This window comes from Gopherus flavomarginatus, chromosome 8 (genome assembly GCF_025201925.1).
Source record: "Gopherus flavomarginatus isolate rGopFla2 chromosome 8, rGopFla2.mat.asm, whole genome shotgun sequence".
Lineage (NCBI taxonomy): Eukaryota > Metazoa > Chordata > Testudines > Testudinidae > Gopherus > Gopherus flavomarginatus.
The window spans coordinates 20,807,197-20,822,434 of record NC_066624.1 but is presented as its reverse complement, the minus strand read 5'-3'; the positions used below and the strand labels follow the sequence as shown (position 1 = coordinate 20,822,434).

General features: G+C 43.3%; 1 protein-coding gene across 3 annotated transcripts in view; it reads right to left on the bottom strand.

Annotated features, from left to right (window-relative positions):
- NEXMIF (neurite extension and migration factor) overlaps nt 1–7,732 on the bottom strand; it is a 244,692-nt gene extending 236,960 nt beyond the window's left edge. Inside the window, exon 1 of one of the 3 annotated variants that reach the window (XM_050964585.1) lies at nt 7,692–7,732. The gene's annotated coding sequence lies outside the window, so the exon portion shown is untranslated. Of the gene's footprint in view, nt 1–7,257; nt 7,326–7,691 lie in introns of those variants that run through there. The other 2 variants (XM_050964584.1, XM_050964582.1) reach the window with 2 other exon arrangements.
- Nucleotides 7,733–15,238: the final 7,506 nt, after the last annotated feature.

The following is a 15,238-nucleotide window of genomic DNA, read 5'->3' as shown; positions in this document are numbered from 1 at the left end:
AAGAGCTTCAATAGCACTTCTGAAGAAGGAAAAAAAAGCTTTGGAAGCTTAAGATTTGAAGCCTCACAAGCTTCTTATGAAAAATGCAAGCTTTGAAAAAACTTCTGAAGATTTAATATTTTTACTTTGGGTTCTTCTACTGCCAATTGACTATTAATGCTGTAACTAATAAAAATAATTAATACCAATAGGTAGGCTTTTCATAAGGCCTCAGCTCCTCTTCCCCATCACGGACTCTAGTTAGTGACTTGTGCATTGTACAGGAAACAAAATCTGTGGACTTTCTAGTCTCTACTCTTGGCTGTTTTGCACTGTGACTTTCATGCGTAAGTGCCTCTGGGAGAAAACTTTGAAGGGTGGGAAAGAGAATTTGGCCTTTTCCAAGTTTGTGCCTCCAAATGCAGCTCTGTATAGCATTACAAACAAGATAATTCTATAATACTGGGGATTTTACAGACCACATTTTCAAAAGAGCTCAGGTCTCATTTAAGCAAATAAATATATAGATTTTCAAAAGAACTCAACATTCAGCAGCTCCCAGTGTTCCGCATGGAAGCTGCTGGGTACTGGATACCTTTGAAAAATATAGTCATTTACAGGGTTGCACAAGATCAGCCAAACTCTATTGAAAATCTCTCTAAATGTCTGCAGCTCTTGCATGAGAAGCACAGACCACCTTTTCTCTGTACATTTACAGCACTCCAGAAATAATTGCACCATGATGGTAAAACCCACATATGTACAGAACTTCTAAAGGAGTAGGGTTGCCAAACCTCCAGGATCGTCCTGGGGTCTCCAGGAATTAAAGATGATGTCATGTGATAAAGCCTCCAGGAATACTTCCAACCCAAACTGGGAACCCTATAAAGGAGAGAAAGACTGGAAAGGTCTCCAAATACTAATCATATTTCCAAAAACCCCATTGCTCCCCTCCTGCACTAGGAACTATTGAATAATTTCAGAGCTTAACCATAAAAAACTTCACAAAATAGTAAATAATACTTGCATAAAATTAAACAGTAACTCCACCACTAAGGAAAATCCCACATGGGATCAAGGGAACCTGAAAATGTTCTGTACAGAAAGAGTAACAATGTTTGTTATTATAGATAGGGCTGAACCAGAACACCTGATACATAACCTCACCATTCTGCCAATCTTAGGGAAGTCCAGATCCATCTATGAACTAACCTTAGCAAGGAGCCAAACTGGAAACCAAACTCTTCCACCTTCTGAGGAAGTTCACATCTGAAGTTGAGCTTCACTTAGAGATAATAAAGTGTTAATAACACTGTACAAGGCACTAGTGAGACCTCATCTGGGATACTGTGTGTAGTTCTGGTCTCCCATGTTTAAAAAAGATTAATTCAAACTGGAACAGGTATAGAGAAGGGCTACTAGGATGACTAGAGAATGGAAAACCTGCCTTATGAGAGGAAATTTACAGAGCATGGCTCGTTGAGGCTAACAAAATAAAGGCTGTGGGGAGATACAACTGTCCTCTATAAATACATCAGAGGGATAAACAACAGCGAGGGAGAGGAGTTATTTAATTTAGGGACAATTCTGGTACAAGAACAGATGGATATAAACAGGCCATCAACAAGTTTAGGCTTGAAATTAGGCAAAGGTTTCTAACCATCAGAGGAGCGAAGTTCTGGAACAGCCTTCCAAGGGGAGCAGTGGGGGCAAAAAACCTAATTTGTTTCAAGACTGAGCTTGGTAAATTTGTGGAGGAGATGGCACGATGAGGTTGCCTACAATGGCATATGGCCCAACCATGACTGCTATTAGCAAACATCTTCAACAGTCAGAGTTGAGACACTAGATGGAGCAGCCTGAGTTATTCCAGAGAATTCTTTTCCAGGTGGTCTTGCTGGTAGATCTCGCCCACATGCTCATGATCATCTTTGGAGTCAGAAGGGAATTTTCCCCCAGGTCAGATTAACAGAGACTGGGGAATTTTTTGCTTTCCTCTGCAGTGTGGGATATGGATCACTTGCTGCTTTGAACTAGAATAAATGGTGGATTTTCTGTAATTTAAGTCTTTAAATCAAGATTTGAGAACTTCAGTAACAAAACAAGAGCTAAAAGGTATAAACCCCCAGGCTTCAGGGCATAAGCCAACTTCTAACTATTTAGGGTTAGAAGGAAACTTTCTCTGAGGGCAGGTTACCCTGTAAATGCCTACAGCACGTTTCTTGCACCTTCCTATGAGGAAGCTGGTTCTAGCGACTCTCAGTGACAGGATAATGGACTGAACAGATGGACCACAGGCATGGTATGGCAATTGGTTATATTTCTATATCATTCAAACAGCTGCAGCAAAATCACAATATAGAAACAGAACAATTTTTCATATACCTAGAAATAAGCAATTTTACAACCATTCTGATCTCTATAATCATCTAATGTAAAAGACATACAGAAACACCTTCAATATGCAAGCAGGCCTAAAGATTAAATTAAAAGTTTTAACATGAAAGATATCCTCCGACACATATGCTGAATGAAGACATTGCTACAGAAATATTAGAGACACTGTTCTGGCCCTTGCTAGCTGTCACTCAGGAGACATCAATTTGCAACAGTCACACAAATGCAGTCTTACCTAGACTGTATTATTCCCCTGGAATTGCTAACAAAATATAGCTAGCACTACTATCTAACTGTCCAAAATGTTACTCACCAAAGACAACTCTATTTTGTTGTTTGTGGGAATGCCCCATTATCTATAATTTATGGGTGCAGGTTCAAAACTGTTTTATAGAAATGATGGGTACTTCAATAACTTTCATGCCAACTGTATGTTTGTCAGGTATCAGCAAAGCTAGTAAAGTCACTGGGTGTGAAATTGACGTTATCAACACATTTACACTGATAGCAAAACAGCTTGCCCTAAGTTTATGGATATCTTATGCAAAATCCATGTATGACATCTGGAAACCAGAACTAATTAATTACCTTAAACTTGTTAAGCTTAGCCACTCGCTACAGGACAACACAACACATTATTTAATATTGTATTGCAGCAGCATCTAGCAGCCATAAGATGAAGACCCCGTTGTGCAAGGCACACAGTACATATAATAAATAAGACAAGCTCCTACCCCAAACAGCTTGCAATCTTAGTATATGATGAGATAATAGCAAGAATGGTGGGAGTGGGAGATCTGACAAGGTATCAGTGAAACACAGTTCACTTGGTTTTATGCAGTATGGCTCATTTATTCACTATTGGATGGTTCCGCGAAATCAAGAATCTCCATCATCTGACTATATGCATGAGTACTGATAGTAAAACCAATCCCAAACTGGGATAAATGACTCCAGATAAACAACAGACTAAATATACACTCTTCTCCAGTTGAGTGTATAAAACCTTATAATAAGTTAACTATTTCAGAGTTATTAACCCCTTAGTCCTGATTCTTAATATATTCTGTTAATCCCTGAAAACGGTCATTACTAAGCAGCACTGGAAATTTTGTTTTTCCATGCAGACTATCTACTTACCTTGGGGTTTTAAACTTCAGCCCACTACCGCAGTATCTGAGTACACTCCACTTAAACAGGTTGGGAATACCAAGGTATTAGCTGACTTCACGGGATCCCTGGCTCTTCTCCCTTTTTGGGATAGTTCTTTTTGATGGGTGGGGAAGTAAGAGATTGGTTATTCTTTTCTAGTTTGGGTTTTTGTATTTGGTTGTAGGGGATTACTGGCGGGAGTGTTGGTGTTGTGAATGTCATTTTCACAAAGGCTTTCTCAGAGCAGAAGGTTTTTCAGCATTTCCTAAAAATGGTTGGATTCTGGATCTGTCTAATCTCATCTGGAAAGTCATTCCATAGGCTGATCCCCTGAACTGAGAATTCTTTGTCCCCATTCTTGAGTGCTTCATCCTCGGTTTTGCATGCATGCAACACATACTCACTCTTCTATTTTCTTTCCAGACATATTTTGGATGGATAAAAACAAAGATTACACACACACAGAGATATCCGTGTGTGGTTCATACACAAATATCCATCAGGAGTCATCATCTCAGGAAGTACTGTCTGCCTTACATTTCACACATATACTTTACTACTACCTGCTCTGCACCAGCTTGAAAAGTTCATGTCTATCCGTCAAGATCTTTTTCACTGAAAAGACACCTCCCAATCCAGAACAATACCCACATGCATCTGACGAAGTGGATATTCACCCACGAAAGCTTATGCTCCAATACATCTGTTAGTCTATAAGGTGCCACAGGACTCTGTCGCTGTTTACAGATCCAGACTAACACGGCTACTCCTCTGATACTTAACAATTAGGAAGGTTAGCTAAGCCACTGTTATAAGCAACTTGGTAAGGTACAGAGATGGAAGCTTCTTAGGTTGCAGGGGAAAACATGAATGGTGAAGCCGGTTGGTCTGGTCCCCTTTTTTGTCTTCCTTTTACATTTCTGTTGTGTGTAGAAACACTTGAATTGGCACTCTTTATTTTCAGCCTGATACACAAGTTGAAAGATATTGTACTGCTGTGTAGGCCAACTAAGGTCTGCCATTCTTCCTTAGTTAGCACTTTGGGAGAAATAATTATTCACAAAAACTGCCATCATGAATGGAGAAACCAAAATCAATGTAGCTGTGTATGGACCATTGCCACTGCAAAGCAAATATTCAATCAAGACATGGATCGGCGAGAATTATATCACTGGGAATCCTTAAGCATATCTTTGTGTATTTTTAATATCCATCTTATCACTTGCTGATCTCTCCTCCCCCCACTTCAAAACAAACATACATACATCTTCAAGACCACCCTTTTATCAGGGGTTTGGGCATAAGATTCATATAAACAGCAGGAGAGATCTTAAATGCAGTACTACGTTTATTGCCTTTTTTTTTTAAATAAAGCATTGGTGCATAGCAGATTTATTCATTGAACAGGTTGATTTATTTAACAGACTTGACATACGTCAAACCCCACCATGTGCTTATATAATTGTTATCCATTTAACAGGTCTGTTCTTTTGTCAAATATTTGTTTAAAAAGTGGTTCACTGAAGATTGCTGCCTTGTGCACAGTTCACATATTTTAACAAATGTATTCTTGTATTAGGTATCAGCTGAAGTAACTTAATTGCATCCTCCCTGCTTGAGTGCTGTCATTCCCCTCCCCCCATACACACTATACCTAAACAAACACACACAAAAAAGTGCGTGTATGTGTGTGTGTGCGGGTGCATTCACACACACACACTTTCGAGCAGAGATATTTTGCTGCTGGCACAGTGGTTACTGCATTACCATACTGTTCCACTGATAACAGCAGGTACCTAAAAACACAGCGAACACAAATGTGAATACCAGGATGTCGATGGATGTGAATAGATTGCAAGCAAGCAGACCAGAGAGGCCAGGAAGGGGCAAAAAGGATGAAGAGACCACCAAGTACAGATCGAGGAAGGCTCAGAACAGATCCAAGGCTAAAGAATTTTTTTTTTTTTTTTTTAGGATTGCCCTCTCACACTTACACGTCTTTCCTCTTCATCTCCCCGATACACACACACACAATTCTTTCACCTGGTGAATGTGTACACTACATATTTTCAGCAAGGGGTAAAATACTGGATAACATTTTAGAGACAACATGTATAGCCTTTGCTTTAGTCACTAGTCCATTAGAACTGGTTTGGGTTACTATATTGCAAACATGCCATTTTGAAATTGCACAATTAATTCTGAACATCATGGTTTAATTTTTTTTAAATCAGATATTAAAACAGACACGTCATATAGTACACTTAATAAGCAAAATACATTACTGTTGTCATTCTTGCACAAATGCACAAGCAGTTCAGAACTGAAGACACTGAAATAAAAATATATGAGCCCAATTTTCAATTGCTCACTAGACAGATGGTTAATTATATTCACAGCCGCATTTTTCACTGGGATAGAGTTTCAGACAATGAGCCAGTTTTATTTGATTAGCCAGTTTTCTAGTTTAATATGTGAAATGACAGTTACTTTAGTGCTTTTTTGTTCCTTGCTAAAAATAAGGTTTCTGTGTAAATTCTTCCACCATTCAAAACATCATTGCTGTAAATAAAAACCTGGTCATATGTTAACCAGTGTGTAAGTAGTGTAAGGAAGACACACAGAAAATACAAATGGCCTACAGTAGTTCGGATGATACTGATTTGTAGAACCTTTTTCCTCCTACTGTGGAATATTTTAGTTCCCACCAGAATTCTCATCAGCGTGAAAATAAAGCAGCTTACATCCAATCTTTTTCAGAGTGCTTTAATACCATATTTTTACCAAAATTTAGTTTACCAGAGATTCAGAGACAAATTAAATACTAGAATATCCAATAGCGAATATATTTGCTAAACAGTTCTCTGCCAACACAAACAGGAAATGTACTAAACAAACAAAAATAGTTGCCCAAAGACAGAAAGACTTACAACTAGTAGACTACAGTGTAATTTTTTAAATAAAAACTTCTAGAAGTATTCAGAAATTCAAAGGACATATTTTGGGCTGACAAAAAAACAAGTCTAATTTCATTCCTAAACTAGTAGATTCCACAGCAGAAAATCTATTCATTTGTGATATTCACACACTTTCGGTGACCCCCAAGCCTTTGACAATTTGATCCAAGTCTCTCTCTTCTTTCCCCTCAGAACAAGTATTAAAACAACTAATTAATTACTGTAAGCCTTTGCCCTAAATTCCACTTTCAATATTTTAAGAAAAGAGACGTAAGTCAGGACCAAAAGAAAGGAGACTAAATATTTTCCTCTCTGGAAAATCCACCCTGGATTGATTGGAATGGGGAGGGTTAAACTTAACTCATGCCCCGCCACCCCCCAAGTCGCCTTGAAACCTTCTCCGCTTTCCCCCTGCTCACTAGACACACAGCAAAGGTTAGAGGAATTTGATTGACACAATTTATGTTTCCCTCCTGGCAAGCGAAGGCAACAAGACAGACCTTTTCTCAAACATGCAATTTCTAATCAGCATCACCATCATCACCACCACACACACACACACACACACACACACACCCTATCGGAGCCGTGCAAGCAGCCGGCTGGGGGCTGCGTGTGCCTGCGCGGCTTCTCCCCAAAGAGGAAAAGGCCTTTCCAGGCTGGCAGGACTGAGTGGGGGCTCCCGGAGAGCGCTGGATGGGCACCTCCCGCCGCCCCCGAAGAGAAACTCCAGCAAGCGAAGCCCGCACGGCTGCGGGGCGCAGAGACTTACCTTGGCAGCGAGCCCGCCAGGGGGGCCGGGGAGCGTGGGGCCGGCTGGCTGGGGGCCACCCCCCCTGCCTCCAGCAGGCAAGGTTGGGGATTGCGGCGGCGGCTGCTGCAGTCACCGCCGCTCCATGAGCCCGGCTCTCCCGTGCGTGCAGGTGGACGCGCCTGCCTCCCTCCTCCGGGGGGTGATGGAGCCGGCGCGGCTCACGGCAGCCCCCATGGCCCCGCAGCCATGCCGGGGACCCTGGCCGCCGAGCCCCCCCGCCCGCTCCCGCTCGCAGTCACCCGGCGCTTGCCGGCTGCCCCCTGCTTTGCTGCGGGGGGGGCGGGTGGCTCCCTCCTCCCCTCCGCCTCCTCCTCCTCCGCCGCGGCTGTTTCTTCCTCTCCTCCTCCTCCGCCCCCACCCAGGTTGCTTTTTCCCATTCAGAAGGTGCCTACAGCGCTGCTGTCGCCGCTGCCATTGTTTCCTCTGCCACTGGACCGACTCTCTCCCCCTCCTCCTCCCCCCTCCCACCACCACCTTGCTTTCCCCGGGAGCGCGCAACGCGCGGCCACCTGTCATAAAGGGCGCGCACCCCCGGCGCTGCGGAGCGCGCCCGAGCGCTGGTGCACGGCAGCGGAGCCGGAGGGAGCGCGCGCGCGCGCCTTGCGAGGCTACCCAGTCTGGGTGCGTGAGCAGTGAGCGTGCGGCAGGACTGTCCCCTGGGGCAGCGAGCGGGGAGGGCGCGTAGAACTCAGTGGCTCACACCCAGAGTGGGGGGGAGCCGTGGATCTAAGCCCCCGTGGGAACGATGGAGGGGAGGCTTGGCCGCGCATGGGAGGATGAAGGCATCATGTCCCACATGCCCTGGGATTTTCCCTTGCTGCCCTCTCCAAAGCCCCTGCGTACTGGACAGGGTGTGCCATTGCCGCAGGGCGGGAGGGTGCGGGACCTTGCCCCAGAAGGCTCCCCCTGCCCTGTTCCATAAGGGGAGCTACCATATTTTGAGAAGGGCGGGCCTCCTCCGGGAAGGGGCAGGACAGAGCAGCAGCATTGGGCCCTCCCATCCCTTTTGAGAAGTGTGGCCACCTGAGGGGCTAGAGAAAGGCGCAAGGCAGGCAGGTGGAGGGCAAAGCTTCCTCCTCTCAATGGGACTTGGTGCCAATTTGAATCACCCTCCACCTGGCCCAACTAGAGTTCTCTCACTCCTAGGTCAAAGCCCCTCAGTCCTCCCCTGCAGCACCCTTTGTTATACCGCGTCTAGGCCCTTATATGCTCTGTGACTGTACCCTAAAAGGCTAAGGACAGCTGCTACTCCAGTTTTGGCCTTAGGGTGACCAGATAGGAAGTGTGAAAAATCGGGACGGGGTAGGGGGTAATAGGTGCCTATATAAGCATAAGCCCCAAATATCAGGACTGTCCCTATAAAATCAGGACATCTGGTCACCCTATCTCGGCTTCTCATTCTGACGTGTAGTATCCTATTCCACGCCTGAGCTCTCACACTGCTTTACCAATATACCTCACCTTCAACCTCCGCTCCAATTCCCACCCGCCTTTCTCCCTATTCCATTTCTGTCCCTGATATAGCTCTGTCAATGCATCTCTCAATCCTAATTTGCAGCACTCTCTCCTATTCCAGCCCTGGATTCTCACCCACAGCTCTTCCAGCGCACCTGAACCCTGCTTTGGACACCCCTATTGTTTTTCCAGTTACAGTTTTCCCCAATGACCCAAGACTGCTACAGGTGTAAAGTTATGCCAGATTGCAGGGGTACTTGGTGAATTGTTTTTCCACAAGAGAAAACTGATATGAGTGCATTATTGCATCTCAGTATTTTTGATGCAAAACTGGAAGATTCAGGAATCAAGGTTAGCTACATGACATCACAATAAGAAGGAATTTTTTAAAGAAAATCCTGTGATTGTAAGAATGTGGCTTTTAGGCAGAATAAAATTCCACACTGAATTTTCAAATGGAGACGTGAAAGATGCCAACAGAGCAAAAAGCAAAGTGTTTGTTTGCAAATATGAACCCTGTATGTGTTCTGTACCTTTGTTTTGCTGTGTTGCAGATAATCAGTTCTGGCATCACACTTGGTTGAGGAAAAGGTGCAGATCTTGAGAGTGACGTCTTATTTATCAGCACAAAAGTTTCTTAATGGCCCCACGAGCCTGCCTCAACTCTGGCCTAGCAGGACCCCCTTTAGGGATGGGAAAGCCTTTCATTCTCCATGAATTGACCTCAATGCTGAGGTTGGCAAAGGAGCCCACTATCATGATGGTTTTTGTGATATGGACACCTGTTCACTGGGGTAGGGTGAGGGATTTTAGCTCAGTGGTATGATCCACATACCTGCACTGATCTGAAGCAGTATAAGAACTCTGGAGCCAGAACCTAAGAAAGAGACCTATTACATCTATCAGTGTTCCTACAGCAAGGCCCCTAGCTTCTGTTGTTGTTAAAGATACAGAGAAGCCTACTGGAATTGACTTAGCCCCGTCCTTCACATATTGCAACATCTTGATTCAGCAGAGTTATTGATAACGTCAGCCTCATATTGCAAGTGATCTATGCAGAGTATCATTGCATATGGAAAGAAAGGAATCCGGAAAAAATGCATAAAGAGGGTAAATCAAGGTTTAAATTAAACACACACACACACACTCTCTCTCTCTCTCTCCCTCTCCCTCTCCCTCTCTGCGGTAACCACAGCGGTGGGTCTTCCAGTAACATAATTTGGATAAAAAGGGTTCTGGAAATGAAAATCCATTAGTCTACCTGCCAAAATCAGGAGGGACAACATGTTCATGAAGATAGATTTGAAACTAAATTAGGGACCTCTTGAAACGCAGGAATAGCAAATTGATGATATAATTATTATAGTACTTCTTGAAAGGGGTGGGAAGATGGAGAGAGAAAATCACTCACTTCAAAAATGAAAGACAAGCATTATATAAAAATAGATAGGGAGGTCAATATTTCGTTTGTACAAGTCAACTTTTATTCTGCAGTAGTTCTTTTGCAGGAGGAATTACATGACACATTGTCAGGTAAAAACAACGAGGAGTCCTTGTGGCACCTTAGAGACTAACAAATTTACTGAAACCTGTCAGGTAGTTTGCATTGAACATTGAAGCACTGCAAATGTTTATATGTGGACACAGAGGGTTATCCATTAAGAATAGAAGTGTTATGTTGTTTTTTTAATTATCCAATTATTAATGCACAAAAACATCTAAAATATGATATTTTACCTTCACACATTCATTAAAATTAAGAGGCTGCTTTATTTTTCAGTATTGTTTATCACTATTTATACCCTACCCTATACCTCACTTTGTCACTAGGGGACAGAGTTCTAAACAGGTGCTATCCAGCATGAGTAAGGTTATTCTGCAAGTAATCTCATTGACTTCAGTGGGACCCTCTGTGGAGTAAGGCTCAGCTCAGGAGGAGTAAGGGTATGGATTCTCAACCAGGAGAGGTCACAGACAAGTGTTTTTGGGAGGTCATGACCACCCTGCCCCTTTTCATATTGCAAAATGAAGGCGGTATCACAGTATGGAAAAAGCTGAGAACCACTGAGAATCAGAACGTGGCCCTATATGTTTAGTTAATTTAAAATAGATGCATCTGTTTTCACAGGACCATGTAAATAGCTTCAGCACTATTACCACTGAGAGTATGTGGCACAGACAGGCATCTGCAGCATTGATAGAGTCATACACACAGCGTATCCTGTAACTAATGCACTGGGAACTGAAGCATAGATTACTACTACAACTTCTGACCCACTGGGAAGTTTTAATAGGTAGAAAATAGGGCTGGAAATAAGCATTATAAATGTAATTAATAAAATATTAAGCTATTCTCCAGGTTTAATTAAATCTTTTATTACATTTGAAAGTATGTTATTACCAACCCGTTCCTTACTTACAGGAAATTCTGTTTCCTTATTTCTACTTCTAGTTTTCACAAGATTCTACTGCCATCTTCCCACAATGGACAATGCAATATATTAAATCCAAACAAAAGAACATTATGGTTGTGTTTTTAAAACACAAATGTCAGGCCACTCAGAACTGTGGTTCTCATGGCATTTGCAGCTGGGGCCCCTGGTGTAGCTGTAGAATAAAGAAAGCAATACTGCTTAGCCCTTTGTGTAGTGCTCTGTCATCATAACACTTTACAGATCAACGCCTTCAACACTTCTATAATCTAGGCCATTTTCATGATAATTTTGTACTCGTTTCTGGAAGCATTGAGGATATGCTAGTTGTACATCCATAAATGACTCTGTCCCTACCACAACAAGCTCACATTCTAAAAATGTTATGTCCATTTGTAGAAATGGAGCAGGGCTGGCGCTTCCATTTAGGCGACCTAGGCAGTCGCCTAGGGCACCAGGATTTGAGAGGGTGGCATTTTGCCGCCCTCGGTGGCAATTTGGCGGTGGGGGGTCCTTCCGCGCTCTGGGTCAGCAGCGGCAATTCTGCTGCAGGTTCTTCACTCACTCCGGAACCCGCCGCTGAAGTGCCCTGAAGACTGGGAGCACGGAAGGACCTCCCCCACCGCAGAATTGCCGGGAGCGTGGAAGGACTCCCGCCTAGGGCGCCAAAAACCCTGGTGCCGCTCCTGAAATGGAGGCAGAGGTGTTAAGTGATTTGACCAAGGCCACAGAGGAAGTCATGATCGGAGCTGGGAATAGGAGCACAGGAAGTCCTAGCTCCCACTCCTGTGCTCAGTTATGCCTCTCTTGAGTATTATTACTGTGCACCAGGATCAAGATACAGTTGCTGTGGGAATCATAACTTCTAGTCCTCTAGATTTTGCACATTTGAAATCTCAGCCATAAATTTGTTATTTTCTCTCCATTTAATTTCATTGATAGAAAGAGTTAAAGAAATAGAAATCTGAGTAATAATCAGGAGCACTGCAGGGTCACAAGAGAAAAAGTGACAGTGCCTCTGGTAGTGCTCAGTTAAATATGTTTGAAGTTGTTCATTAGATCTCTTATTCATTTAAAAAATGTGTTCTGGGGGGTGTTCACCCTCTATCATTCCCTCCCCTGCATAACTCCTTCATTTCCCTCCCCAGCGCAGTCACATACATGCCGCTACCTTCAAAGTGGCGTTGGAAAGAGACAAGCAAATCTGGCAGCTTCTCTGCTAGGTCATTCTGCCAGCAATTTCATATGCGCTGTAAAGGCACATTGAATGCTGGGGTAGTGCACCTCACCAAGCATGGAACATTTGCAAACAGCAACACTGGGTAACCAATATCAAATTTGGCAGTTATTGAACAACTTCTGTTGCCTTCAAGAATGAGAGAGAGAGAGATGATGTTATGCAGGGGAAGGCAGGTGCCATGGTGATTAGCAGAGTATAACCAACTAGATGAGGTTAGAGGCATGGGAAGAGCTTTCTTGCAGATGAAGAGCTATGTTCCATTAAATAAACATTCTGCCTGGATCCAGTTTAGAAAATGATGACTCAGGTATTATTTAAGTATTCAGGTGTTTACCAAGAACACAAATACAAGGCTCAGTGATTATCCTCAGGCTGTGGATTCAGTGTAGCATCTTGGGTTTCACTCATCCACAAGCTAATAATTTAAGATACTTCATTTACAATGTTACTGTAGTATTAGCAAATCGGCAGCATCTAATTCCACACAGCAGTCTGAGCAATCTTAAAAATTAACAATCTGTGGACGGTGCTCTTTTATGTACTGCCATAAACAGATGTAAAAAGTGCAGAGTTTTGCTGGAAGCGCAGCTAAATGCCGTAGCTGGATATTAATTTTCCAGTCTGTCACATAAGAGACTTAGGTGTGAGAGCAGGATTCTGAGAAAACTCTTCTTGGCAGGAAGAGACCAACAAAACACAGAGCTAGGGAAGGTGTCAGTGCCATTCATTGCTTCACTCTGCCCTCTTACACACACTCTCTGGTCTCCTGACCTTGCCAGTACCATGTAGCTGCAACATACATTGTAGCCAGTAGCTACAAATGATACTTTTACATCTGTCTTTGAATAGTTAACAATACCATGCAATTTAAAAATACGTAATGTCCCTACTCACGCTGATTGAAATGTATGATATGAAGGAATTAAGCCCCTTAACTTCTATGCTCACTCAAAAAGGCAGTGAGGTCGATAGTAGAATCAATTTACCTTTCAAGAAGTTGCTCTTCTAAATTGTATAGATGATTGAAATTCCCCAAAAGTCCAACTTCCCCCTCAAATAATCCATCTTCTTCTGATGTAGCCTCCTGCGTACAGTTTGTAATCCCTAGAGTTTGAGAATCATTGACAATTTTCATATCACCAGTTTGAAACAAAATAGACGCTTTATTTTACAACCTTTTAGGCCTTCTCCACACTACCTCTGAAATCAAGCTAACAATAGCCCTGGTTACTGCTAGTACATTCTCCCCAACTGGTTGTGACAGAGCAGAATATGGTCATGTCAGATTATGGCTCCATTCTGTAGTTTGTGTGGAACACACATCTAAATTTACCTGAAGGCAGCCTATTGTAATGTCTTACAGATTGCTGCCTTGACCAGGATAGGTGCTTGACACCTAGCTGAAGAACTGTTACTGACCATCAAGACTGCAATCTGGGACATTCAGCTTTGACTGTCTCAACTGCTGGCCCACCCCCAAGGAATAATGATTTTTCTGCACACCAACCTGCTGTGGTGGGGACAGCATGACAGGCAGGGGCTGAAGCAGGACTGATTAGGAACGTCATGGAGGAGACACCCAATTTCAGAGCAGGGTTCTGCTGTTTGAAAGGGTGGTTAACCATTTCCCCCAACATAGACACACACACAACCCCAAGAGACTTACAGGAGGAACTCCATCCAGTTGACAAATCTCAGATTCACAGAAGGGGTGAGATCAGGTCAGAGGAGGGAGGGCCTCTGCACTGTTATTTTCTTGTTAAAGATTTGTAACTCTCAAGTATAAAGTCACTGTGGTTAAGAAATTACTTTCCTAAGTCTCTGTTCCTTGCTTACTTCCATGTTGTTCCCAAAGGGGTTAAACTAAAAGCCCAGTGTGCCCTCTCTATTCCTTGATATGCTGTTCAGTCAGCAGAAGATAAAAAATCTTTTTCACATAGATAGATGGGATTAGACTACCAACCTGCAAAAGTTTCTCCCTCCCCTCTCTCAGTCTGGGACCTCACATCCTCTAAGGGTTCTCCAGCCTGAAATAATGTTAAAACCAATACTGGTAACACCACAGCCACATGCTGAACACAACTAGGTCCCAAAACCAGTTTTTTTCTGTAAATGCATTAAGTCTGAAATCATTACCATAGTGTGCCTAGGTGCTGGTAACCTGACTAACAGCAACTTCTGAACAAGCCAGTGTATAGAGATAAAATGAAGGCATACAAAGTTGATTAAAATATCGACCTGTGGCCTTGCCATGATGTAGAATGTAAAGGGGTGATTATTTTCTTTCTTTCCATGTACAAACAACATGCTTTTGTTTGTATTTGGCAGCCATCTAGGCCTCTTGGGGAGAGGACCCTGAACCTGCAAGGCTAACCTACAACATCAAATGATAGTGACTTTGGGCACAGGTCAGATGAACATTACTCCTGGGGGAATTCTGTGCCACTGTGTGAGCGCGCATAATTAATAAGACATGCATATTTTTAATTTTTTGCACAGGAAACAGCTTCTGCCAGAAAGTTGCTGCAGTTCCACCTTTTGCCCACCAGATGGTGCTATGGTGTTAGAACAGAGCAGCAGCTCCCAGCCAGCTAGGGAAGAAAAAGAGCCTGCCTTCTTCATACTGCATGGGGCCAGGTCAGGGGATAGTGGCTATAGGGAGACAGGGAGCATGTGACTGATAGAGGGTCAGAAAGGGGCTCATAAGGGCTAGAGGGGTAGGACAAACTGTGCAGGGGCTGAATGGGAGTGGAGGTGCAGTCCACGTGGTGACTGGGTGGCTGAATGGGGGTATGGACACATGGGGGAGGGA